At 41.4% G+C, this 26783-nt stretch overlaps 1 protein-coding gene across 7 annotated transcripts in view; it reads right to left on the bottom strand.

Moving 5' to 3' along the window:
• Window positions 1-26783, bottom strand: part of LHFPL2 (LHFPL tetraspan subfamily member 2) — a 188629-nt gene that overhangs the window by 92006 nt on the left and 69840 nt on the right. The window contains exon 3 of one of the 7 annotated variants that reach the window (XM_041753534.1): window positions 7355-7547. The exons of the other annotated variants lie outside the window; for them this stretch is intronic. The gene's annotated coding sequence lies outside the window, so the exon portion shown is untranslated. The remainder of the gene's footprint in view (window positions 1-7354; window positions 7548-26783) is intronic. 7 annotated transcript variants of the gene reach the window in all.

Below are 26783 nucleotides of genomic sequence, written 5' to 3'. Positions count from 1 at the left end.
CCCTCAAACAAAGGAAAAAGGCCTTCACATGGCCTATGAAGTACCCAGAGTTCAGTGATTTGGTAGTTGTTACAGTCTGGCCGTTTCCCCCACACAGAGTCAAACCAGTGAAATCAACTGGAGCCATGGTCGGAATCTTCTCAGATTTCAGGACCAAGCAAATATAAAGATGAATCTACACAAATGCCCACTGTAAGTAAGTAGTTCACACTTGACTATCTGGACTGATTTGTAGAAGTCTTGAAAAACTGCTCTTTGGTATCTCATTTAATAAAAAATTCATCTATATTTCATTTACAGTCCACCATGGTATATCTAATCAAGGACTTAAACGGGGATCTCTAGGTGAAGGAAAAAAACATGCAAATCACTGAGTTTCCTCATCTATGAGAGTCAGAAACAAGATGTTTGAAGATGGTGATGGCTGAGGAATTCATATGATTAGCAGTAACAGGGAACAAGTAAGTAGGCAAATAAAGATTTCAACCTTTTTGTTTATTTCATCCAGCTCAACTCAGCCTGGCTACTGCTTTCTCCCCAGGCCACTTTGCATAAACAGGAGCCCTAGAATTAGAAACAAGGGAATTTATTTTGTTCCCATTCCATTCAAAGTTTCATTGACTAAGTTTAATATCAATGGCTTGTTTTTTTAAAGGACTGATAGTTCTAAAAATGGTTTTTCTTCTGGATGCCAAATGAAAGATCTTTAGTCTTAGTTCATGTGGAAACCATCTGGCCTAAATGATGATTCAAACCTCTTGGCAAACAGCTGATTATAAGGATCTTGTACATGGACATGGTATTCTAAGCCATCTTGGAGGGAAGGAGCTAAATGGTCTAGGATTCTTATAAAATTTAGATTAAAATTGATAAAATCAGAACAGAAGCATCCTATAGTCTTTGGGGTTCCCCTAAGTACTTGAGTAAGACAAGACAACAGGATGAAAAACTTACCAAGAAACATCAGGAGAAGAACAAGAACATCTGCTGGAATGTACTTTTCATTAACACTGAAAATGAGCGATGCGGTGTGATCCCAGCTTTTGGGTCCTTGTGTGGGCCTGTTTCTACCTATCTCTAGGAAATGAGAGGAGATGATACTTGCCAACTCCCAGTTAAGTGACGTACAGGTACATGAAGTCCCTCTTTGGCTCTGCCTGGGATATAAATACTCCGTATGCCTTTAAAGGATGAATTAAAAGATTAGCACCAAGGGCTCCTCAGTGGCTCAGTGGGTTGGGCGTCTGCTTTCAGCTGAGGTCATGATCCTAGAGTCCCAGTATTGAGGGCTGCATCGGGCTCCCCACTCAGCAGGCAGTCTGCTTCTCCCTCTGCCCCTTACCCCACTCGTGCGCTCTCTCTCTCTCTCTCTCTCACTTACTGTCTCTCAAATAAATTAAAAAAAAAAAAAAAGATTAGCTCTGGACAGAGGCTATGAGTGCCATTGGTCTTAGGAAGGCACAGGTGTCAGCATGTACCACAGGCCAGGCTGTCTCTGCTGCTTGATGTGGCGGAAGAATCTGGGAAGTTCAAGCTGGGGTATGTGGAATAATAGGAAACACATGATGACAAAAGTTCACTAGCTGTTCTCCATGGAAACCAGCCCCCAGGAAGCTATTATGGGTGTGGAACACGGGAGGGTCAGAGTGGATGTTCAGCCGGGAAACAGCTCAGCCACACGTGGGTCCAGGCAAAGAGAACCTTCTGCAATCAAAACCTCAGGAGCACTACAAACCTTAGCAACAAAACTGGTCTTCCTCCTCTTCGTTACTGTGAATTGCCCGAGGCCTTGCTAGGTGCCACAGTGCTAATAAGCACTTGATAGCATTTACGTCCATGGAATGCTCACCACAAGTATATGAGACAGATGGGGACAGTGGGAGTTGGGATACCTTGCTCCAGGTCCTATGGCCAACAAGTAACACAGACCCCTCTCACATGACCTGCCAGTGGTCTAAAAGGCCATGCAACACCAGAGCTAAAGGGGGACGAAAATCAGGCCAATGCTTGTCCCTCTCTAAAGGACTGGAGACCAACTCTGGAGTTCAAATCCAGTTGGATTTACGTACCAGCTTCGCCATTTTGCGGTTGGGGGATGTAATGATCCCATGGGAGCCAACGCCTGCCCACTTTATTCTCCTTTTCCTGGGGCAAGTTACTGAGCCCTCTTGGAGCTTCCGTCCTCCTGTCTACCATGAGGTCGTCATATTCTCTCCTCTCCAGGCAGCTGTGAGACAATTTGACGATGAGGAGGCAGTACACAGAGACTGACCATTCTTATTCCATTTGATTTCCAAGCTGTCTCCCTGGCAAACGGCACTCTACCGCTTGGTTTCCCAGAAGTGTGGTGGGGACTGCAGTGTCTCTGCCTCTCTCTCTGGGTCTCTCAAAAATAAATTTAAAAATCTTTTAAAAAAATTATTTATTTATTCATGAGAGACCCAGAGAGAGAGGCAGATACACTGGCAGAGGGAGAAACAGGCTCCTCGTTGGGAACCCAATGCGGGACTTGATCCCAAGACTCTGGGATCACACCCTGAGCCAAAGGCAGATGCTCAATCACTGAGCCACCCAAGTGCCCTCCTCTCTTTATTAATACAATATAAACTATGTTTTCTGGCAATTATGTGAAAAACTCTGGAAAAGGGCATTTCAATATAACAAGAACTAGAATGTTATTTTTATATATATCAAGACTTGGAATTTTCTTTTTCATTATTTTCACTGCCTAATACAGGTCTCGTGGATTTTTTAACTCAGTAAGCTTATTTCTTTATTGGAAGTGGAGAGAAATCTAGTAGCTTTTGTTTCAAAAGGAACAACTGTTAGATTACTATCACTCCTCCTATCATTCCAATCTTGTCCTTCATCACCAATAATAAAAGCATTTCTTACAGTCATTAAAGCTTTTGCCATATGAACTGTGAAAAAGATAATGAAACAAGGCAAACCTAAATACTCTGAACTTTGCTAATGTTAAATTATCTGTTGCATGGCCAGTTAAAGTTGGTCATAGAGACTCACATTTTCCACAATCTATCTGCCGGCATGGCTGATGCTTGTTGGCAATGAAGCCAATCAGAGCCATCTTACTAAATGGGACAAACGAAGACTACGTTTGACACTACAAGCTAACTGCTTTAAGGGCCTGTGGGTCAACAATAAATGATACAATAGGAAAAGACCACCAGAAAATGCTGACACCTCCAATCTCTGCTTTTGTCTCTGCATCCCACACCTCTTGGACACAGGGACTTGGGTCTGAATCCTAAATATCTTATACCCACATGTAAGCCATTATGAGTAGCTGTTCTTGCAATTTAATTCCACATCTGCTCTTCTGCAGCCTTTAGAAATCTTGTAAATTTCTCTGACAACTGTTTGCAAAGGCCATAATCACAGGCATCTGTAACTGGATCCCCAGCTACAAGGCAAAACACCACATAATTCCAACAGGCTTTTGGTCCAACCTTATTTGGTTTCTTGTCTCTCTTGCTTTCTTTAAAATTGTGCTGAGCCTTCAATTTGCAGAGAGAGCTGATTAGCACTGGAAGGAGGCGGCCCAGGTCCACCCAGACGTGGGCACATCCTCGACGTCTCCCCTTTGGGTGCTCAGGCACCTTTACAAAGAGCCCCGGTGACTGTGGTAGGAGGCAGTGTGAGCCAACGGGGAGAGTCCCTGTGCCACTTATGTTCCTCCCTGGTGGTTTCACACTCCCAGGACAAGGCCTGAGGATGCACACTGGCTCCAAAGTAGATGCATTAGGACTTCTCCAACTCCTACACTTGGGGTGCTCTGAAGCTGTGCGGCTCTGGGGCTGGGGTTGCTCTTCCTTTAGTTGGCCACTGGCATGATGTGTGGTCTTGAGCAACATAATTAATCTCCTTGTGTCTGTTGGAAAATTTAAAAATTTCATAGCATCCACTTGTTAAGAGGATTCCTATACTATTCTTTCATTCCGTTAACACTCACACAAGTCAGGTGGGAAAAGTTCTTGCACCAGTTTGGTTCATATTGATTCAGTAACCCTGGGCAAGTCACCTCCCCTCTAGGAAACCTCCATTTTGTTTTGTTTTTTTAATCCCATTTTCTAGCCATCTCCTGTTTTTTATGAGGAACTAATGTAACAAGGTAAACAAGAAGTGTTCCTCAGAGGATGAAGCGTAAAAACCTAGGCATTATTATCAATGCCATCCTCATGATCCTCTTCAAAAATTCCATTCTGATAGTTATGAGCCCTGGAACCAGACAAGCAGGGTTAATACAAGTTATTTATCTACTCTAGCCTCAATTTCCTCACTGTTAATGTGGGGGTGAAATAATAGCACCTAACCCCGAATTCCTGTGAGGAAATGTAAAGAAAGCATTCAGAACAGTGCCAGGAACAACAACAAAAAATGGTGCCTAATATTAGCCACTCTCAGTATCCTGAGATAATTTAATTAACCCTGCTTTCTTATTTCACCAAACATCTCTCCAAATAAACTATCTTTTTCAAGGCATTCAACTTCAGTGTGCCAAGGCGAGGGGAGGAATTAATCATTACTGCTACATATACTACCTCATATCCAACCAACTCATGAAGCCTGTTTTATTATTTCCTCTTTATGTGAAGTTCAGGAAGGTAGAGCAGCTACTAGACGGCAGCCAGCATTCAGGGACATGCCTGAACAACGCAGGGTATGCTCCCATTAGATAGGAAGTGAGGGAGTAAAAACAGTTTCCCCCCAAGTTAGAAAGTCACCTAATTTATATAAACAGTGTGGTTCAGAGTCGATGGTTAAGAAACAGCTTTTGATCTGGACTTCCGAGTCAATGCTCAGCCCAGAGGTACCTACTCCTGTCTTCCCTCCCCTGCTCCTCCTTAACCTGCACCCCTGTGAGCAGTGGGGGGAGAGGGGACCCCGGCCTCATGTCCCAGCCCCGCAGACCTGGGCACAGCCTTGGTCACCCGGCGGCAGGCCTGCTAGGGGGTGTTGGCCTCCTCCAACAGATCATGGGTTGGGGGGCCAAGGCCCAGCGCATCTGGTTCGCCCCATATACCCAAGCCTCTGCCGATGCCCAGCTGCGGGGACCACCCCGATGGCTGAATGAGTACGTCCATGCTCTCCAGCCAGGTGTTCCCTGCTGTTCTGAGGACTGGTTTATTTGACAATCACAAGAGCTTAAAAGGTCCCGGAATTACACCTTGTCACTACAGAATATGATCTGTATGGCACACAAGACCACACCTTACAAAGAATATTTCATAAGCCTATGTAATTAGAAAGAAAGACATCTAACTAAAACATGCTTATATTGTTAAGAAACTTAGCTCGTCGTGTCTGCGATGAAGCGCTCTGACACCAAATACAAAGGCACGGACTTTCACACACATGCCTACGCATAACTAGTGCCTTATTACATTTTGTTGGAGGGTCATCCAGAAAAACCCAGTCAATAATAACCAAAAAAATGGGCAACAGCTATAAAGGTTACCTTTGGAACATTATATTTCCTTTTGAAAAGTATCAGGCAAGACAACAGGATATAAACTTAAAGGCATTAACTGATTATAGAAGTAAAACAAACTCCAAGTTCTTTATACTACACCTACAGCCACAGAGTCAATTTACCTTGCCTCCTGGTTTTTTTAGTAACTACACTAAATCCAAGTTTTTTCCTTCTCACGCTATGTACTCTTCCAGTTTTTTTTTAAATTTTTTTAAATTTTTATTTTTTCTCTTCCAGTTTATAAGTGGGTTGGATAACTGTTTTAAATCCTCTATGATGTTTACTCCTGGATTTAATAAAGATTGATATGCTTTTGTTACAAAGAGTATTTTGCATGGAGTAAGTTTATACTTCATTTAACACTCATATAAAACCTAGAAGTAGTTACATCCATGCTGGAACATTTAATCTTACCAAAATTATGTAGAACATAAGGTCATAATACCTCCAGAGTAACTGTATATGGAATGGATAATGCAGATTATGCCTTATGTAACCACAGTCAGTACTAGGGTGATTTCCTATTCTCTCATATCTTTGATTCTACTTAGGGATCTTTGACTCTTCATCCTCAGTGTTTATGATATTTCTGGGAAGATCAAACTGTTTGCTAGTAAAAATTAACCAAGCTTTTCCTTGGTGCTAACTTAGTGACACATTTAATGTGCTATTTTGTGGAAGAGGGAAATTGGATTTGCTATTTTTCATAAAATAACTCAATCCATACGTAGTCCCTGTTCTTACAAAGAGACACACTACAGTAGTAAAACATCCAGGATTTAGTGTGTATGTATAAATTTATAGAAGAGAATTAAGATGAGGACATAACCTTAAATGACCAGTTTATCTGTTCCCATGACCAAGCAACAAATGAAATGCAAAGAACAAGGGGAAGTAGTTGACCTACAGAGCCCTAACATTTTTCCCTCTGCAGCTTTTGAAACAGTTTACAGTTTCTTTATCTTTATTAGGACATTTTCCCTCATCAAATTAATGAGTCACTAAACAAAAGGCTTACTAAAATGTTTACATTTGGGAATAAACTATCTTTTAAGGCTTTAGTAGAAAAGACAAGTCATACTTTGCCGCTGCTTTGCAATAAAATCATCTAGGAAAAGGCAGGAAGAATAGTTTGGGATAGAATCATAGGATGACCATGTAAAATTCAAAGTGCTTCCTGAGACCTAATCAAAGAAAATGTTTGCAATCCTTTTTGCCCCAGAATCCTTAACATCATCATTCACACCTTCCTATCTTATGGAGCTCTCTCTTTCTTTTCTCTTCTTTTCTTCTCTCTCTTTCTTTCTGATTCTATTTTTCAGTTATCTCTATACCCAATGTGGGGCTCAAACTCATAACTCCCAAGATTGAGAGTAGCATGCTCTATGAACTGACCCAGCCAGGTGCCCCTGAGTTTTCTTTCTGACAACTATTAAACAAGACATTCTTCTGGAATAATATGCATTGTTAAAAACCAAATATCATGCAAGGTTAAGTGAGGGGAAGAGAAGTCAGTGGCAACCTTGTGCTGTGAGGACTTAAAGGAATGAGAAGCTTATTAGTTGAGGTAACAAAAATATAACATGGATAATAAATAATAATGGGCAACACATACATTCATCAAATTTTCCTATGGTTCTATTTGGACACATGCAACTGGCTGAACACATGGTTGATGGGTATGATGAGAGCCAGCACAAGGCAGCTGTGGAGGATGTGCTGTACACTACATCTGGGAAGTTTCTGAAAAGAAATGGTTCCTTTCAAATCCTTTCCATTTGGTGGTCTTTTCACAGTGGTCAAGACACATAGTCTGGAATTAGCAATAGTATAATATTCTTATTAATAAGCAACACATACCTACAGTCAGAGATCAAAGGGAAGTCACCAAACTCCACCCAGGGAACTCTGGGGAGGCCAGAAGTCCTCCGAGGTGGCAAGGCATTCGGTGCCAGCAGCTCAGGAAGGGCCCAGCACGCCTCCCCCAGGAGCCAGAGGACCGTGGCCCCGTCCTGGAGAAGGAGCCTCTGCACTCTGGTGCCCGTTCCTCCATCTAAAAGACACAGGTAGTTCCACAAAATAAAAGCTCACCTGCATTTGTCTCCTGTGCGGCTTACATTCCACAGGGTAAACTGCACAAACCCTCTGCTGTGTGGAGGCAGTCGAGCCCTTTCTCCCTCTTCTCTAAGTTTCACCATTACGTACCAAAATGACTCTCTGAACATCCTTTGCTGTCTCTGCTTCTCATTTCCTCTACATTAAGGTCTGCCTGCCTGCTCCCTCCTCAAGTTAATGAAAACTTGAGCACACAATCAGATAGTCAGCTGAATTACTCCTGGAGATCCAGGTGGTTGTTCTTCCTCTATTTCAAAATATTTCGAAGCTCTCCAGAGGTTCCTTTACACAAACAGAATCAACTCTACTCCTGATCCCTCATGGCAACAGACCCATAGACACAATAACCCAAGTGGAGGCAACCCAAGTCCCCATTAACAGATGAGTGGATCGACAATATGTGGCGTGTAACATACAATAGAATAATGTGCAGCCTTAAAAAGGATGGAAATTCTGACACATGTTACAATGTGGATGAGCCCTGAAGACATTACACTAAGTAAAATAAGCCAGCCCTAAAGGGACCAACACTGTACAATTCCTCTTGCAAGAGGCTCCTAGGGCAGTAATGCTCAGAGACAAAGCAGAAGGGTGGCTGCCAGGAACTGGGGGGAAAGGAAGAGAGAATTCCTATTTATTGGGTACAGAATTTTACTTCTGCGAGATTAAAAAAAAAAAAAAAGCTCTGGAAATGGGTGGCGGCGATGGCTGCACAAAATGTAAATGTACTTCACGGCACTGAACTCTATCGTTAAAAATGTAAAAACTGGTAAATTCTGTTATGTGCATTTCACACAATGAAACAAAAACCAACAGGCAGTTTCTGCATCAGTCTTTGGCAACGTGTGTGCAGTCTCCTCCACTGAAGCTCTCTGGGTGGGAGCAGTCATTCACAGCACTCTGGGGAGAGCACCCACACCGTCCGCGGGGTCGGGGCTGGGGGCGCAGCGCTGCCCGAGGGGAGTCCTCTCCCAGGAAGATCAGCTTCTGCATCAGGAATGTCTGACTCACTTCCCTTCATCGTGGGAAACAGAAGGGAGACATTTCATGTCCCGAATGGGATGGGTAATAAGCCCTCCAGGTTCCCTAAATTAAGGAAGGGGGGGGAAGCATGAAGGAAGTCAAGAGCACAAGATGCTGAGACCTCTGGCACTGTCTTTCTACCTTGGGGTTTACTGCCTCCTCCAGGCACTTCTCCCTCCAAGTTCACACTCTTGTAATGTATCTTTTTCATGATAAAAGGCTTTTTTTAAAAAACCACTCTACAAGGTCCTCATGGGCCCATCTTTGCCTCCAGGAGGTCATAATTTATAATACACCCTTGTGACCACACCAGCTGAAACAGATGGACAACAGGCTGGGACACTAAATCAATGTTTGAATGGGCAACGATGTATTCATAGCACATGTGGCAGAGGTGGGGGGACACACATTTTGAGAACAGGCAACCAGACCAGAGACCAAGTATGTGTAGAAGAACCTGGGAGCTACAGCCACAGCCTAGAGGGTAGAGATTGGACCATGGCTCCCAGACAGCCTCACTCCCAAAGTGGCATATCATGACCTTCCCCCAGTCCTGCCCTACTCCCAAGCACTCCCACAAGTAGACCCAGGGCAAGAAAGAGAGGAAAATGGAGAGGACATCTCATGCCTATCAGTCTTCACAATAATATACAGAAATAGCAAATACTTGCATACTGCTCATCACAAGCCATTCCTCTAACACCTTACAGATACCTATTTCAACCTCACAACCACAAGAACTGTCTTATCCACTGATGGAAAAAACAAGACATAAAAATGGTAAGGAACTCCCCCAAGATTTCAGAGCTACTAAGTGTGGGAGTGAGGCAGCTGTCCTTGCTCTTAACCATTAGGCAATCCTGCTTCTCTGAAAGAAGGGCTATTTACATATCACTAGACAGGGAGAGAGGCTGAAGGACCTTCAGCACTATGTAGCATGGTAGTTCGACCCCAATGTTTTTAGAGGGGAAGGCAGTAGAGCTTTGTGTAGAGACATCCTCCAAGTCAGGATGATGCAAGTAAGAGGTCAGCTTTTACAGCCAGCTCTTACTTCCTAGCTGTGTGGCCGTGTTAATAAACCTGAGGATTGGCTATCCACTGCATCTGTAATCTATGCTGTCAAGTATCCCTATGAGGATTAAACCAAGTTCCTGGCATGTACTCAATAGACAGAAGCTATTATAGACCCAGCCAAAGGCTCTCAAAATAAGCATCTGACAGGGCGCCTGGCTGGTTCAGCTGGTGGAGCATGGGACTCTTGATCTCAAGGTTGTGAGCCCTAACTTGGGTATAGAGATTACTCAAAAATCAGGTGTTTAAAAAAAAAAAAAAAAAGCATCTGACAGTCACCATCTAACAAATTAATCAAAATTCTACAATAAAGTAATAATGACTATAACACTAAACTGGCATGTAATAGTCGGTTCATAGCCACAGCCCTATAAATCATGAACAGTCTCTGTACCACAGAGTTTGGGGAGGGATTTCCCAATTTTTCCTAAGTGTTCCCCCGGGATAGTTAAGAACCAAGACACAAGAAAAAGGAAACGCACAAATTTAAGTTAGCAGAATGTTTTCCTTACAAACACAGGGTAAAAATTAAAGATTAAAAAAATGACATTTTATAATACTCTTTGATTCTAGAAAGCCAAACATTCCAAAATTAGTAAATCACATATAAAAAATGAACAGCCTTCAATGACCAAAGAAAGAACAGAAATTGCTCATCATCAAACTTCAGGGAAAAACCACCTGATGAGGTGAACCTTCTGAGCAGCCATGAGCACTGTGCTCTCTCCCTCAGAATGGGGCCTGGTGACCGGCACCTGGCTGGCCTGTCCTCAAGGTGCACAGCCGTCTCTCCACGACCAGGAGAGCCAATTTCATACCCAGCACGTTCTGAGCTCACATTCAAGAATGTGAAAATAATTGGCACTGCCTCTATACAGGCACTAACAGATGTTTCCTGGGACCGCATCAAACCAGGATCTAAGGGACGCCTGGGTGGCTCAGCAGTTGAGCATCTGCCGTTAGCTCAGGGTGTGATCGGATCGAGTCCCACATCAGACTCCCTGCATGGAGCCTGCTTCTCCCTCTGCCTGTGTCTCTGCCTCTCTCTCTGTGTCTCTCATGAATAAATAAATAAAGTCTTAAAAAAAAAAAAAGCAGGATCTAAGGTAAAACAACAAGTTAGACAAGCCATGGACAGACACCCCACCTCTGGTCAGGACACAGGGATTCTCCTTCCTGGAGACAGATGTATTTTTACAACAAGCTTTTCTATTTTCCTTACAGATTGCTTCAACTCTAACAACGCAAACCAAACATCTGAAATAATGAGTCACCTATTGGCTTCAATCCGAAGTACCAGGTCAAATGCAGTTTAAGCCACGTCAGTGCTTAAAAGCAACCCTAGCATAGTGAGTGGACAGATTCCTGCCCCCCCACAATCTGCATGCCCTCCCTACCATGGTACATGATGTCTTGGTAACAAAAGGCATGATGAGCACCCCCTGCTATTCAGGAGACCATCAGGAGAGCCTAGGGTGTTCCTTCCTCCTGAAACTGCCCCTCTTCAGAGAGGGAGATTCCAGACAAGGAAAAGCCAGAAAAAAAAAAATTCAAATTTATACCATTTTTTTCCTGACAAGTGCTCCTGGAAAGGACAGTATGAGAGAAAGGGGCAGTTAAATTAACAGAAATGGGATTAAGCAATATCACTCTTATTTGTGGATTTAAGTTAAATTTGTTCTAGACTGGATAATAAAGTCGTGACCTTTTCTGCATTAGTTTGAAAAAAATATATAGCTCTCAATTCTCCTGCTACTCTGAACTAAACTGAAGAAACAGATTATAGGAATTATAATAAATTACAAGCAACTCCATATGACACCCAAATTACACATTTTCCCCTCCTTTATGATATCATTATAATGTCCACAATTAAAGCCAGGCAGATACTACTTAAAATTAAATTGGAAAGATGCACAACTACAAAATTACTTCTCAAGAAAGATGGAATGAGAAAGGGTTCTCATTCTGAAAGGCTGGACTTCAGGAAACACAAGCCTGTTAAAATAACATAGCTCTACATCATCTCACAAGAGATGAGCAGCCACCTGCAAGAAGACATCTCAGAGAGAATAAATGAATGAGTGAATAAACGTTGAATAAATGAGTGAAGCATGCAGGCATGAATGAATGCTGATTGTACCTCTGAGTAAAGTAGCTCTGGGATGGCAAAATTTCAAGAGTACTTCTCATGAGTCTCCCAATTCCGAGTTTTCCTTAAACATTAGTCGGTCTTACCTCTTCTAAAATATACCACAAGTGTGATAAAGAGAAGCACAGTAAAAATGACCAATCTTCCTTGGCCCATCCTTATGATTCTTACCTAATCACTCCAATTCTGCGTAGGCATGAAGGTATCAGTTGTGACAACCTGCCAGAGATTGTCTACTCCAGCTATGTTCTGTCCAAAAGTCAGGCCCCCAGATCCCCAATCACTCAGAATCCAGCTAGGAATCAGGAAGGAGAAAGGGACTCTGAGCAGGGAAATGCTTCCCAAAACTCAACAAGCCACATTCAGATGCCAATATGATATAATTTATAACAAACAGCCAAGGGGACAAGACAAATTCCTCTATTCATGGTAGTGTTGATGGTTTCTTCTGCTCTTTCAAGTTTTTGCTCTTTTCCCATTAAACCATAAAATTAAGTGACTCTAAGTTGCCCATGTTCCAAAGTTAGTAAATTCATATGAAATCAAAATTCAAACATTTAAAAAGAAATCAATTTATTAAGTATTGATTAAATAAATTGCGAAGTAATATTTAACATATCCAATGTGTTCATTTTGTGAATAAAATGCCAAGCCCAGTTCTCAGCCCTTGTTCTGTATCAGCATCACCTGTGAGACTAGGAAAAAGTCAGATGATCCAGTACCATGTTCCAGAGAGCAAGTAAGAGGATCCAGTACTATACCCCAGAAATCAAGTGTGATGATTTAGGACTGTCTCCCAGAGATTAAGTATGATGATCCACACTGCCCTCCAGACATCAGGTGGGCCTGGGGTGGAGTGGATACAGCCCCGGGCAGGGAGCCAGGCAATAAACTTTCTAAGCCTGGCTTTTCACTTCCTGTGTGACCTCGGGTACAACACACCTCTTCCACCTATTTCCTCAATTCTAAAATGGAAGCACTGCATCAACTAACAACGGAGTCTCTTCTAGTCTAATACATAGACATTTTAAAAGTTGTCTCCCAATCGTAGAGTTTTTCCCACTTTGGAAACTTATGTCTCTTAGTACCAGATATAAGCAAGGAAAGGTGGCGACAAATGTACAAGTGTATCTCAGGGTACAAGAGTAGAATAACTCAGCAGGATAGAAGGTTCTGGGTGGGAAAGTGAGGAACTGGCAGGGTAGATTAGGGAAGACAAACACAGGAGGGAAGCTAAAGACATAGACAGGAGGACGAAACTCTAAGACCTCACCCTTTCTTCCTTTTCCTCTTTAAGGAATAAGACAAAAGAAAAGCTGAGAAGGAGAGAGAAGTAAAGTAAGGGACAGTAAGTTCAATGCATTCCACGAACATCTGTCAAATGTACATTATGCTGTATTAGAGGAGTAAGTAGGAATAAGAAGACTAAAGTGAAGGGCAACAAGGTCCCTGAACTCAAGGGATTTGTGACAATTCACTGGCTCTCAACCTACATATGCATTAGTATCACCAGGCCAGCCTGTTAAAAAATACAGATGTTTGGGTTGCACCTACTCATCACAAACATAATAAATCAGAATTTCTAGGATACAGAGCCCAGAAATGTTTTGGTTGCTCACCAAAATTTGACAACCACAAACTAACAACGAAAGCCAATTTTTAGATAATGCAGTAAACGTGCAGGCCCCTTAAGGCAACTCTGACTTACTTAGAGCAAGCAAGTACAGGTTAAGACCCGGGTTCCCACACCAAGTGCCAAGGTGCCCTGGAGAGCCACGGGGAACTCATAGGAAGATGGGGGCGGGGGGATTCCAATTTCTCAAAGAAAGCATAGTGAAGTTTTGGGCACTGAACAAATTTCCAGCTCAAGTTAACTCACAGATTGCATTACATGACATCATTCATATGTTTGTGAAAAGGTTTTGGGTTTTGTTTTGTTTTGCAATTCCTGTGATTAAAACCTAAATATCATTTGAAAATCAATATGGAGCAGAAAATGAGAGTGAGAGTGTCTAATCTAATTCCAAGGTTTGAGAAGCTGTGCAATGTCCAATAAGTAGACACATTATTAGTAAATAATGGTGGTCATTTACGAACAAAATAAATTTTTCAGTTTAAGAGAAAAGCATAAGTTTTCGCACAATTTACAGGTCTTTTTCAAACGGCAACTCAGTTATTGGGACATATGTACTTATTAAATTGTTTATTTAATAAACAAAACCATTAGGCATTTCTTTTGAAAAAAAATTAGGAAGACAGCACCACGAAGAGAGAAAATCTGGAAACTTTTGAGTCAATTCAACTTTACAATGAATTTTTTTTTCACCCCACAACTTAATTCACTTGATCAAAACAGATCTACCGTTGCATTTTGACAGAGAAAGCATTCTGGAGGAGCTCCAAAATAGTGCTTTTCCAAGTACTCTCAAATGAGAACAATAGATAATCATGAATGTCTATTCACTGCCTAGCCAGTAAGTTCATGAATTATTTTCTTCCACATTATATTTCAAATAGCATTCCAAAGTAAAACATGGTAAGCATTATTACATTTGTGCAAAGCCTTCAAACATGAGACAGTCACGTTAATTTCACAAAATTGGACCATACCGGCCCCTTGGATAATCTCAGCACAGTTATGCCTAGTTTTTCAAGCAACAAATCACAGGAAATGCTGAGCTCACTGTAACTGTTGGTATAGTACTGATCTCTAGTCCCTGTGGGCACAGCAGTACTATTTGTTTTGTTATACTACACCGCTCTTTTGTCCTCCCAAAGTGTTACAGATACGGTTTTCTTTTTCCTTTAATTTTGAAGAAAGATCTTATTTATTTATTTGAGAGAGAGAGCGAGCATATGCATTCAAACACAAACACACACACAGATGCACAGGGAGCGAGGCAGAGAGGGAGGGAGAGAGAGAACCCCAAGGAGACTCCGTGCAGAGCGCCAGATGCGGAGCTTGATCCCACAACCCCAAGACCTCAACCCCCAGCAGAAACCAAGAGTCTGTTGCTCAAGCAACTTAGACACCCAGGTGCCCCACATTTTTAGTCTTTCGATTAATTTGAATCAGCTTTTGTGACTTCCGTGATTCCTACAGATATAAACTTCCCAAGATTGAAAAGCCAAGCTTAAACCCTCTTCCTAGCAGGTATAACTTCAGTAAGAAGAGATCCTATGTGCACACACAGCCTTGCCTGCTTGTTCAAGGATTCACCGAATAACAAACATCAAAGCTTACTGCCTAGCCTTGGGATCCTGTCTATTTGTGACCCAGCACAGATAATGGTTCCATTAAGAAGCCCTCAGGCTCCTTAACCCTCAAATTGGAAAATTTTCAAATTATCCCCAAATTACTAGCAGTTTTTGGAGTTGTGTTTAGAAAATGCCTATAGGGGCACCTGACTGGTTCAGTCAGTGAAGAGCGCAACTCTGGATCTCAGGGTTGTAGGTTCAAGCTCCATAGTGAGTGTACAAATGAAAGAAGGAAAGAAAGAAAGAAAGAAAGAAAGAAAGAAAGAAAGAAAGAAAGAAAGAAAGAAAGAAAGAAAGAAAGAAAGAGAGAGAAAGAAAGAAAGAGGGAGGGAGGGAGGGAAAAAAAGAAATGCCTGAAAACACAGAATTTCTGAAGTGGCTGCTCTGAGTCAAATCTCTGACTGTAAGAAAGTTTTAAGTGACTAAGCAACTCTTAATAGTGTCTCTTAACAATTAATCTTTCTTTCAAATAAATAAGGAGCAAGCAGTACACTCTTCAGAAAGAACTGCTTCCCAGGAAACACATCAAATAATGGGAGCTTTTTCTTGTGTGAAAATTACACTGAAAGACTAAAGTTGATAGCACTGTACCTGCTAAATTCCTAAATCATTTTGAGAATCTCAAGTTGAGGTTTTTCACTCTAAGATGAGCCTTTCAGGTAAAAAATTCAGAGATGTTCTCGTCAAGTGAGCAGACTGGATATGAATCTAACAAAGCCCTGTTATTTCACGTTATACTCCCAGCATATGGCCACACCAGTGTCACATGAGGAGTTAATCAGTAAGCTCTGCAGTTTGGAGTTGGGGCTGGTGAGAAGGAAATGATGACCTGGGTCAAGAGATAATTTCTCTGCTTTGCGAGTCTCAAAAATCAAACCATAAAGCTTCCCGAGAGATAAATGACTACTGAATGCAAGCAGACAATATATTTACCCCCCAGAGAGATACTACTAACAAAATACTATGAAGTTGGTAACTGAAGTAAATGTCCTGGCTGAGAAAGTACTTTCCACGATGGAACATCAGCAGACAACCAGGATGAGGCTCCGTTCTGGCCTGTGTCTGAACTCATGAGCTATTTAAGGAAAAAAAAGTTCACCCGAGGCTCCAAAAACACTAAAAAGTAAAAGGAAATCACATTTTCATTTGCCGAACACTTGACCAGCATTCACCAGACCTCGACATAAGAGTGACCCGGAGGCCAGAAGGGCCCTCAAGTCTGAAGGATCAAGTAACAACAGGCAGAGGCGCCTCAGAGGAAAAACTCTGAAAACACAAGGAAGTAGAAAACTCCCACCATTTGGTCTGGCGATGAAAGGCCAAACGAGGTGTCGTGGCAGATGATAAATATTTGGAACCTTGACTTCTTTGTGAGGGTAAGTAACAGAACAAATGCCCTTTCTTGAAGGAGTGATGGGGTCTGCCTTGAGATTTATGATGCTGAGGTGATTCTACTATGTTCAAAAACATAGAATTTAGGTCCCAGAGCAGCAGGTCCCAAGAGTGTAGAGTCATGGATCATTCCCTGAATTCTTCTGCTCAGAGTAAGTGCCCACTAGCCATACACATTATCCTCAGGTTTTATGTAAATTAATACTCACGGTGAAGGGTCCCTGTGAGGTGGGCAGATTGCCCAACAGGGAGATGCTGGTTCTTTAAGGACAGATAAGGAAGCACTTTAGTAAGAGTGCCAGCCATCTCCATGCAGCAAACTCAGACCGCAAATCAACTCAACAGCACCAGAAGTAAAAAACAAAACAAACCCTCCAGCCCCTCACATGCTCCCCATGGGTAAACACGGAACAAAAGTCCTCGCATTGGCTGCATTCTCACCAGGCCACTTGCTCTCCTGCTGGAGGAAGAAGGGAAGCCAGAGGCCTAGGGAAGGGTGCAGGGCACTGCTTCTCTGACCTGTCAATCTCCTCCCTGAAAGTCATTTTCCTCAGAGCCTCACAGTTCACCCAGTAGATGCAGACCATCTCATCCTTAAACACGGCTGAACAACTGTAAATGTCATGGCAAAACCTCAATAGGAAAAACTCAGTGAGTGGGGAAGTTTAACTCCTTAAAACCAAAAAATTAAAGACTTTTAAATATATATATTGATGTAGAAAATATATACACACCCACACACATTTAGACTCTTCTCCTAATGAAATTCGGTACCAAATTTAAAAGAGGTTCTACTGGGTGTACCTGGGTGGCTCAGTTGATTAAGTGTCTGCCTCCAGCTTAGGTATGATCCCGGGGTCCTGGGATCCAGCCCCATGTCAGACTCCCTGCTCAGTGAGGAGTCTGCTTCTCCCTCTGCCCCTCCCTTCTCCCCTGCTTGTGTGCTCCCTCATGCTCTCTTTCAAATAAATCATTAAAATTTTTAAAAATTAAAAAAAAAAAGAGACTCCACTGAAATTTCCAGAAAAGGAAGGCCTATCCAATACATACTCTGGAGAGAGAATGACAAATCAGTGATCCCAAAATACACACACGGTTAAGAGGATGATGATGGCAATGAAGAAGGGAAATAAAAAATTAAGGCCCAAATGATGTTGAGGCTTGACTTTTTAAAATTAGATGCTGATAAGGTAGAAAGATTTCTATTAATTCCACAGGAGAGTAGAACATACAACAATTCCTACAATACGCAAATAAGTTAAAATTTTCATTCACCAGCTTCTCTAAAGGCATTTTATTCAAACTAAGGAAACATAGGATTGAAAGGAACACATCCTTCTCAAATTCTACTTTTATTACCCAAACAAAAAAGTATAGTACCAGAAAAAAAATAGTATGTTTGCTACACAGACATGGTTGATACTTTTTTTTTGTATTTTTTTTTTAAGATTTATTTTTTTATTTGAGAGAGAGAGAGAGAGAGCAAGCATGAGCAAGAGGGCCAGAGAGAGGGAATCTTGAGCAGACTCCACACAGAGCCCAAGATGGGGCTCAATCCTACAACCCTGGGATCATGACCGGAGCTGAAATCAAGAGTTGGGTATTCAACCAACTGTGCCACCTAGACACCCTGAGACAGTGGATATTCTTATTAGATTTGGTCTCTTATTTGTTTGTTCTTCAGGAACAAATATCTGCTTTGGGGCCAGGGGTGGAGTCTAAGTCACAGTAACCCTTGACCATATTCATTCACATACAAACCTGACAATGAGCGCATTGCAAGAACTGACCCCCGGTAGAAGAATGCTGACCCAGAGTGTGGTCAACACACCCAAGAAGCATCCAAGAGCCCTAGGACTCTGGGGAACAACTTGCCAACGTTGCATAAACCCAACTCGGAGGCCTGCTACCCCAGGACCCCAGTCAGTGTAAATCACAGCAGCTCTCCCTCACTGAGCACCCAACATCAGTGAGGCCTGTGCCAAGGAACAGCTTCGCAACATGGCCTCGCATTTAAAGCTCACCACCACCCAGAAGGCAGATGCCGTTCCACGCACAGTATGAAGCTGGAGGTTCGGAGGGGTAAAACAACAGATCTGAACTCACACCTGGCTAACTGCACAGGCTGGGCTCTTAGGCACTACACTGAATTAATTTATTGATCAGCTGACAGCACACAAAGTTTCACTGTAGCTCTCTGCAACCTGTTGGTCTCCTGCCAGTGAAAAGGTTTCAAATCTCAGAGACAATTCCTTTTTCTTGCAGTTACTTTCCCTTTCTTACAGCATCTCTTCAGATGTTATAAGTTCAAGTCATGATCTCAGGGTCAAGGGATTGAATCCTGCATTGGGCTCTGTGCTCCACAGGGAGTCTGCTTGAGACTCTCTCTCTCCCTCTGCCCCTTCCCCTGTTTGTACATTCTCTCTCTCTCTCTCTAATAAATACATAAATCTTAAAAAAAAAAAAAAAAAAGAGTACCTGTAGCAGGATTATTCATGCCAGCCTCAAACTGGAAAGAGCTTGAATGCCCTAATACGGGGCTAGGTGAGCACATTGAAACATAAAATGATTAAATACTAAATGCACTATTCAAAATGAGAATGTGGTTAACACAGCTATATGGAATATAAAAATTACAATAACACTAAATATTGCAACTGCAATAGTATGTACCTACCACTGAAAACCATTAAACAGTCCCACTCAGATACAATTTTAGAACCTAATCAGAAAGTGATATGACAGGGGATGCCTGGGTGGCTCAGTCCCACATCGGGCCCCCTGCATGGAGCCTGCTTCTCCCTCTGCCTGTGTCTCTGCCAATCTCTCTCTGGGTCTCTCATGAATAAATAAATAAAATATTTTTTAAAAAAGGAAAGTGATATGAGAATTCAACTACAGTTTGTTATGGTGGTTTAAAGCTGCGGAAGAAACACATACTATAAAAGTCAAAACACAGACCAATAATAGGTTTCTATGTAATCAAACAAACTTACATTCATGGCAACATCACATTCAGATCATGGAAAATAATTTTTTAAGATTTGTATTTTTAAGTAATCTGTACACCTAACATGAAGTCAAACCCACAACCCTGAGATCAGGAGTTGCACGCTCTACTGAATGAGCCAACCAGGCACCCCTAATTTCTTAATTTGTGTTATTAAAATACCTGTCTGTTCTATAGCTTCTTGAAAGCTGGCTTTAAAATAAAGTCAAAAGTATCCCTGGGGAAAAAGGTATGAGATTCTATATCAGTGCTGCTCAGGAAATAGTTCCTTTAATCCTTTTTGTTTATTCTAGTCTTTGCATTTAGGAACTCTCTAAACCCTTCTACTTAAATCATAGCACTAAATCTAGGATTAAAGATATAGTGAATTTTCTGATAGAATGTACTTGACTTCATGTCTGGCCCATGTGTTTACAACAGTTTTGTACTGGAGTAATTTGCTGAATGAACCTGTACAAAATAATGTGTCTGAAAATTCATCTTTTAAAATGTATTTTATCAGAATATGTGACAGGAGGTTTCTATTTACTTCTGGTAAGAAAAAGTTATCCAGTCCCATTGTAGACTTTGTATGTGTTAATGGGCTCTGAAGCCAGGTGAGAGAAGCCATGGCTTGGCTAGGGTTTACATTATGTTTTAAACATTATTAGGAAGAGAGTTTAATGAAAAGTATTTCAATCAACTGTTGATTAGCTTACAACATCAAGACATTCTACAGGACAACCAGGCAATCAATGCAACTTTGAAATCTGGCAGGTGTTAGAAACAGAAAAGCATTGATACATAGCCTAGCCTCTGAACAGGAGGACATGTGTCTGGGAAACAGATCAGGTCATGATCTCAGGGTCGAGGGATCAAGTCCCGCACTGGGCTCTGCGCTCCACAGGGAGTCTGCTTGAGGCTCTCTCTCTCTCTCCCCACTGCGCCTTCCCCAGAATGGCAACACAAGGTCATTAGCCAGTCTAGTCACGTGTTTCATGGACCACTTTTCCATGCCGTAGGCTGTCAGTCCTTCCTTCTACCATCCTTCAAAATACCAGGATTTTTAGGATCTTCTACATTATCATTACCACCACTATCTACCTATGCTAGATAGAACTCAGATTGGTCACCTTATGACACATGTGGTTTCTACAATAAGCAAAAATCACAGAAGGCACATAAAGGCAGTGCCTTTATGCTTCCATTTTAAGGTATCAATTTTAACTAAATCATCCTTACTGACCCACTTTCTCCTTTGATATGTCACAAATTTACCTGAGGCATCAATACACAAAAACCCATATATTAGTTGTCTGGGTATTAATCAGTTCCGTATCTCAGAATTCCCCAGGATTTAATATAATGCAAAAATTAATCATTTCTGCATAGTACTGTCAGTAGACAATATTACTTACCTTACATTTACCATCTGGTTTGAGGTCCTTCCACAGTTTTCACATTTGCTATTTAACCCTCACCACCCCAGCATACAATGAAATCTCTTTAGTCAGTCACATTTAAGAACACATTTTACAAAATCAACATCTCCAATATGAGATCTGATGAAACAATAACAAAATGAAGCAGGTGTCACCAACAAAAATTCTGTCCTAAAATGCATAACTTAACTCAACCAGTATTTACTGAATGCCTACCATTGAATAACATAACTTAATTTAACTCAACCAGTATTTACTGAATGCCACTGAATGCCAATCATGAATACACTACCCTACCCCCAGGCAGTGTACTCCTGAGTCAGGCTTCTTAGAAGGAACAAACCTCCACAAAATTAAAAAAAAAAAAAAAAAAAAATTTAAAACCCATGGTCCATGACATCCAAAAGTCTGGTGACTACTGATTTAAATGATTTTATGGCACCTTTACTCTCCCTGTGCCTAAGCAACCATCTGGTTTCAGATGAGCATCTCTAGAAGCGGCCACCAGGGACTGGGCCATGAATTACTGCTCAGAGCTATTTAACGTACAAGACAGAAATGTATTAAGTGGCAATGAAGTAGTAATTACTAAATGGTACCCCAGGGGCTCAAAGAATCAGTAATTAACTACCACTTACTACACTATGATTGTGAGTTATTAAATGGCACTAAAGGAACAGTTCATTAAATGGTACCTTAGTGTCCTGAAAGAGTATTTCCATATAACTCAGCACCAGCATGCTTACACACTGGGAAAGTCCCACTGTTTGTTGGAAAACAATGTGCCCTGTCACACAGTACCATCTCCAGCCCGGAACCCCAACTCGGTTGGATGGCTGAGCAAGCACTTCATTCAGTGACCCCTCCCAGAAGTCCCTGGCATTGATTTGGCCTGCAGCTTAAGAGCAGGGTGTGACAAAACCACTGCCCCACTGAATCTATCACAGTCCTGTCTCTTGTATCAATTCACACCCAAAGCCGTGGGGAATCTTCTTATATAGGTTTATATTTTGCCATTCTGATACCAACAAAGAACATTTAAAAGTAAATCATGATCCAATTATAAATAACATCTGCCATATTTACTGACAACCTCCTCTAAAATGTCTTTTTTGGGCATTCTCCTTAATTTCTTCCTCTGGTTCCCACCTCTCAGTCCCATTTTATTCTAAGTCAGCTCATCCCTAGCCATTCCTTCCCTCTAGTTAATGATCCCAGCCTTTTAAATCAAAATTCAACATGAAGAGTTTATCTCTCTAGAAGACTTTACCTGATGAGGAGACAATATATATTGAAAAACTCTTCCAAAGTACTTAAAGTCATCCCTTCAAAGTCCAAATGAGTTTACAAAGAAAACTAAGTTGGATTGCCTGGGTGGCTCAGCTAGTTAAGTATCCAACTCTTGCTTTCAGCTCAGGTTACAATCTCAGGGTCTTGAGATCAAGCCCCACATGGGGCTCTGCCCTGAGTGTGGAGCCTGCTTCAGATTCTCTCTCTCTCTCTTCCTCTGCCTCTCCCCTGCATGCCGGTGCACACATGCACTCTCTCTCTTTAAAAAATAAAAACAAGGGATGCCTGGGTGGCTCAGAGGTTGAGCATCTGCTTTCGGCCCAAGGCAGGATCCTGGAGTCCCAGGATCGAGTTCCACAGCGGGCTCCCTGCATGAAGCCTGCTTCTCCCTCTGCCTGTGTCCCTGCCTTTCTCTGTGTGTCTTTCATGAATAAATCAATTTTAAAAATATAAAAATAAAAACAAACAAACAAACAAAACTAAGTTGGTGCTTTTTTCCTCTATGCTAAAGTTGCCTAGATCTTGTTATTACAATAGTCTCAACAGACAAATCTACCTTCTGTAGATCTATATAATACCCAAAGGGAGCACATAATGAATGTTAACATTGAATCACTCTGGCCCGTAAAAGAATATACACTACAAAGTTTTTTAAGATGACAGATGATAGCCTTATCATTAGGTGAACTCAAGAAAGTGTGAAAGAAAGATATACAATTAACCAATGAACTGGTCAAAGTTTCAGGTGACACAGAGGATGGGCAGATGAGATCAAGGAGATAAAGTTCAAAGAGGAAGAACAACAGGTCATTAATCACATGGATCTGGGGAAACTTTCACAGACTGAAACAAATGGAGAAAGCATTTTAGAAGAAACCAGAGATGGTCATGAAAGCAGTGCTTCCATAACAGAAATGGTAAAATACTCCTAGAGATTATATCTTCAAATAAGAACTCAAGAATTATTTTTCAAGCCCTATCAAATGACAAAGTAGTATTTGCTACTTTTATTGTCAAAAGCTCTCTTTAGCAAAGTTTTAGGAGTAAAATGAAGGTACAGAGCATGGCAGACTGTCTACAATAAAGACTGAAAAGGGGCACTGGTTTTAACTGCATCAACCTCCAGTGTGATAATTAATTGCAATGAAAGTCAAAAGAAGACATAACTGTGTAAGAGCCTGGGACAGGCTGCCCCAAATGTACCACAATGACACACTCAGTCTTTTGAATTGAAGCTACTTAGGAAACAGCTGGTTTAAGGGCACTCAGACCCTCCCCTGCCCCCTGAAAATAATTTCCCATATGAAAGGTGCCCTCCCTGTACTAAGAAGTAAAAGGACATTCTTATCAACAGAGATGGGAACTTTAAAGCTGAGAAAGCTATAGAAACAAACTGTTATTTTTTTATTCATCTATTACCTCAGCCCAAATTCCACTTAGAGTACTTTATACTAATTAAAGCTCCCAAACATCTGTTTTCTTTATCCTGCCAATTCCCCGCCAATTTGCCGTCTCTTTGTCTAAAATGTTTAAGAACTGCGCTGCCTTTGGTCATTTGCTTGGGTCCCAATTTCACTATTAGACCTCTGTGCAAACATAATAAAACTTGAGGGTTTTTTCTCCTGTTAATCTGTCTCTTGTAAAATTTAATTCTCAGTCCAGCTAGAAGAACCGTAGGCCGGGGAAAATTTCTTCCTCCCATTTAACTGCATACTAGAATGATGTAAGGGAAAATATATACTGGATATACATTTTTGGTTCTTAACCAGTGAAGCTACATCCATCGTTAAACCTCCTCTTAATTAGTTATCCAAAGTCTATTTGCCAAGAAAAAAATAGTAGCTAAAGAGTTTGGGAAAAATACATTAAAAGAACAGCATTAAAGAAAGTCAGCAACAGGTTTCCCTTCAATATGGGACAATAAAAATGGTTCACATTTCTGTAGGTAGTCTGTCGGCCTGCATGAAAATTCAAAAGTTATTATATTGTGACTCGAAAGTTCTAACCCATTTATCCTGTGAGAAACTAGTACAAGGATGTTTAATGAAGCATTATTCATAACAGGGAAAATGTTTCATCTTTAAGAGACTGGTTAAATAAACCACAGCACATTCATACAATGGAATACATTTCAGTTATTAAAAAGGAGGGGCCTAAATTTATTGACATGGAAAGATTACCAGAATCTATTGTGAAGAAAAAAATAAAAGAAGGCCTCATAATATGGTATCATATGGCTAAGGTCCTAAGTGAGCACATGTGCATGATGATCATAAAAAATAAGGGCAATAATTATCTTCAGAAGGTAGGTACTCGTCATGGTTTGCCCTGTACTTGTACTTTTATATGTTGTTTAAACTTTCCACAATAAACTTTTCTCTAAACAACAGGAAAAAAAAAAGAAAGAAAGAAAATTAAGCTTTATATGGAAAGTGGAATCACTGGTACACTTTTTTTTTTAATTTAAATTCAATTAGCCAACATATAGAATATCATTAGTTTCAGATGTAGAGTTCAGTAATTCATCAAACAAACACTCAGCGCTCACTACATCAGGTGCCCTCCTTAATGCCCATCACCCAGTTACCCCACCCCTTTCCCCCTCCCCTCCAGCAACCCTCAGTTTCTTTCCCAGTTAGGAGTGTCTGATGGTTTGTCTCCCTCTCATTTCTTCCCATTTGGTTTCTCCCTCCCTTCCCCTATGATTGTCTGTGCTGTTTCTTATATTCCTCATATGAGTGAAACCAAATGATAATTGTCTTTCTTTCATTAACCTATTTCACTCAGCATAATACCCTCCAGTTCCATCCACAGCGATGTAAATGGTAAGATTTCATCCTTTCTGATGGCTGAGTAACATTCCATTGCATCCAATCCAATATCTTCTTTATTCTTTCATCTGTCGATGGACATCTGGGCTCTTTCCATAGTTTGACTATTGAGGACATTGGGGTGCAGGTGTCCCAGCGTTTCACTACATCAGTATCTTTGGGGGTAAATACCCAGTAGTGCAAGCGTAGGGTAGCTCTATTTTTAGTTTCTTAAGGAAACTCCCCCAGCAAATATCATTCTCAATGGGGAAAGACTGAGAGCTTTTCCCCTAAGGTCAGGAAGACAACAGGGATGTCTACTCTCATCACTGTTGTTCACCATAGTCCTGGAAGTCCTAGCCTCAGCAATCAGACAACAAAAAGAAATGAAAGGCATTCAAATTGGCAAAGAAGTCAAACTCTCACTTTTTGCAGATGACATGATACTCTATGTGGAAAACCCAAAAGACTCCACCCTAAAACTGCCAGAGCTCATATAGGAATTCAGCAACATGGCAGGATATAAAATCAACACACAGAAATCAGTTGCATCTCTATATCCTAACAGTGAGACAGAAGAAAGAGAAATTATGGAATCGATCTCATTTACAATTGAACCAAAAACTATAAGATACTTAGGAATAAACCTAACCAAAGAGGTTAAGGATCTATTCCCTAAAAAGTACAGAACACTTCTGTAAGAAATTGAGGAAGACACAAAGAGGTGGAAAAATATTGCATGCTCGTGGATCGGAAGAATTAATATTGTGAAAATGTCTATTTAGTTAAAATGACTAACCAGAGTAGTCTACACTTTCAAATGCAATCCCAATCAAATACCATCAGCATTTTTCAAAGAACTGGAACAAATAATTCTAAAATTTGTATGGAACCAAAAAAGACCCCAAATAGCCAGAGGAATGCTGAAAAAGAAAACCAAAGCTGGTGGCATCACAATGCTGGGCTTCAAGCAGTATCACAAAGCTGTGATCATCAAGACAGTATGGTACTGGCACAAAAACAGACACATAGATCAATGATGCATCTGTTTTTCTAAAAAGAATCTTTTTCTAGGGAGAATAATGGTCATCTTTTAATACAGGATGAAAATTCACTGTCATACATCAGAAGCTCCTGAAAAGTAATAGCCTGATCTTCAGGCTGGTGAAGCACCTGCCTCAGTCAATAGTTCCCAGTGTAGCTGGAGTCGGCTAGTCCAACTCACGGACCCTCCAGTGGAAGATCCTGAAGCCATGGAACCAGCTGCCTCCTCATTCGCACATGCTCACTTTCCTGCTCTGGGACTTGGTGAGAGGCAAGGTAGGATAGTAGGTTCAGGAAATGTCAGCTGGGCCCTCTGTTCTCAGCCTGTGGCCCTGAGTGGGGAATCACTAAATGCAACTTCTTCATAAAGGAGCAGGAGAATAGAGATCAGACGCCTCGGGCCTGCTCCACTGCTGCACAGATGCCACCAGTGGGCACTAGGAAAGCCAGTCTGCTTAGGATCAGTAAGCATGCCCACCACACAGTGGCCAGATTCCACCGAGGAGCAAAGGGTCTAAACTAGCAGTTAATAGGTCCGTAAGAGGCCCACTGTGGATCAAAAACTTCAGCTTGCATCGGAGACGGTATGGGGAGGAGAGTCCAGAGCAGGGCAAGATCCATGTGGCCTGAGATAAAGAAAGGACTGGAACTCAGAGTGGAACTCAGCCTGGGCTTGAATTCTGTTCCTTGTCAGTCTCTGCAA

This window comes from Vulpes lagopus, chromosome 4 (assembly GCF_018345385.1).
Source record: "Vulpes lagopus strain Blue_001 chromosome 4, ASM1834538v1, whole genome shotgun sequence".
Lineage (NCBI taxonomy): Eukaryota > Metazoa > Chordata > Mammalia > Carnivora > Canidae > Vulpes > Vulpes lagopus.
This window is presented reverse-complemented; position numbering and strand designations above follow the sequence as displayed.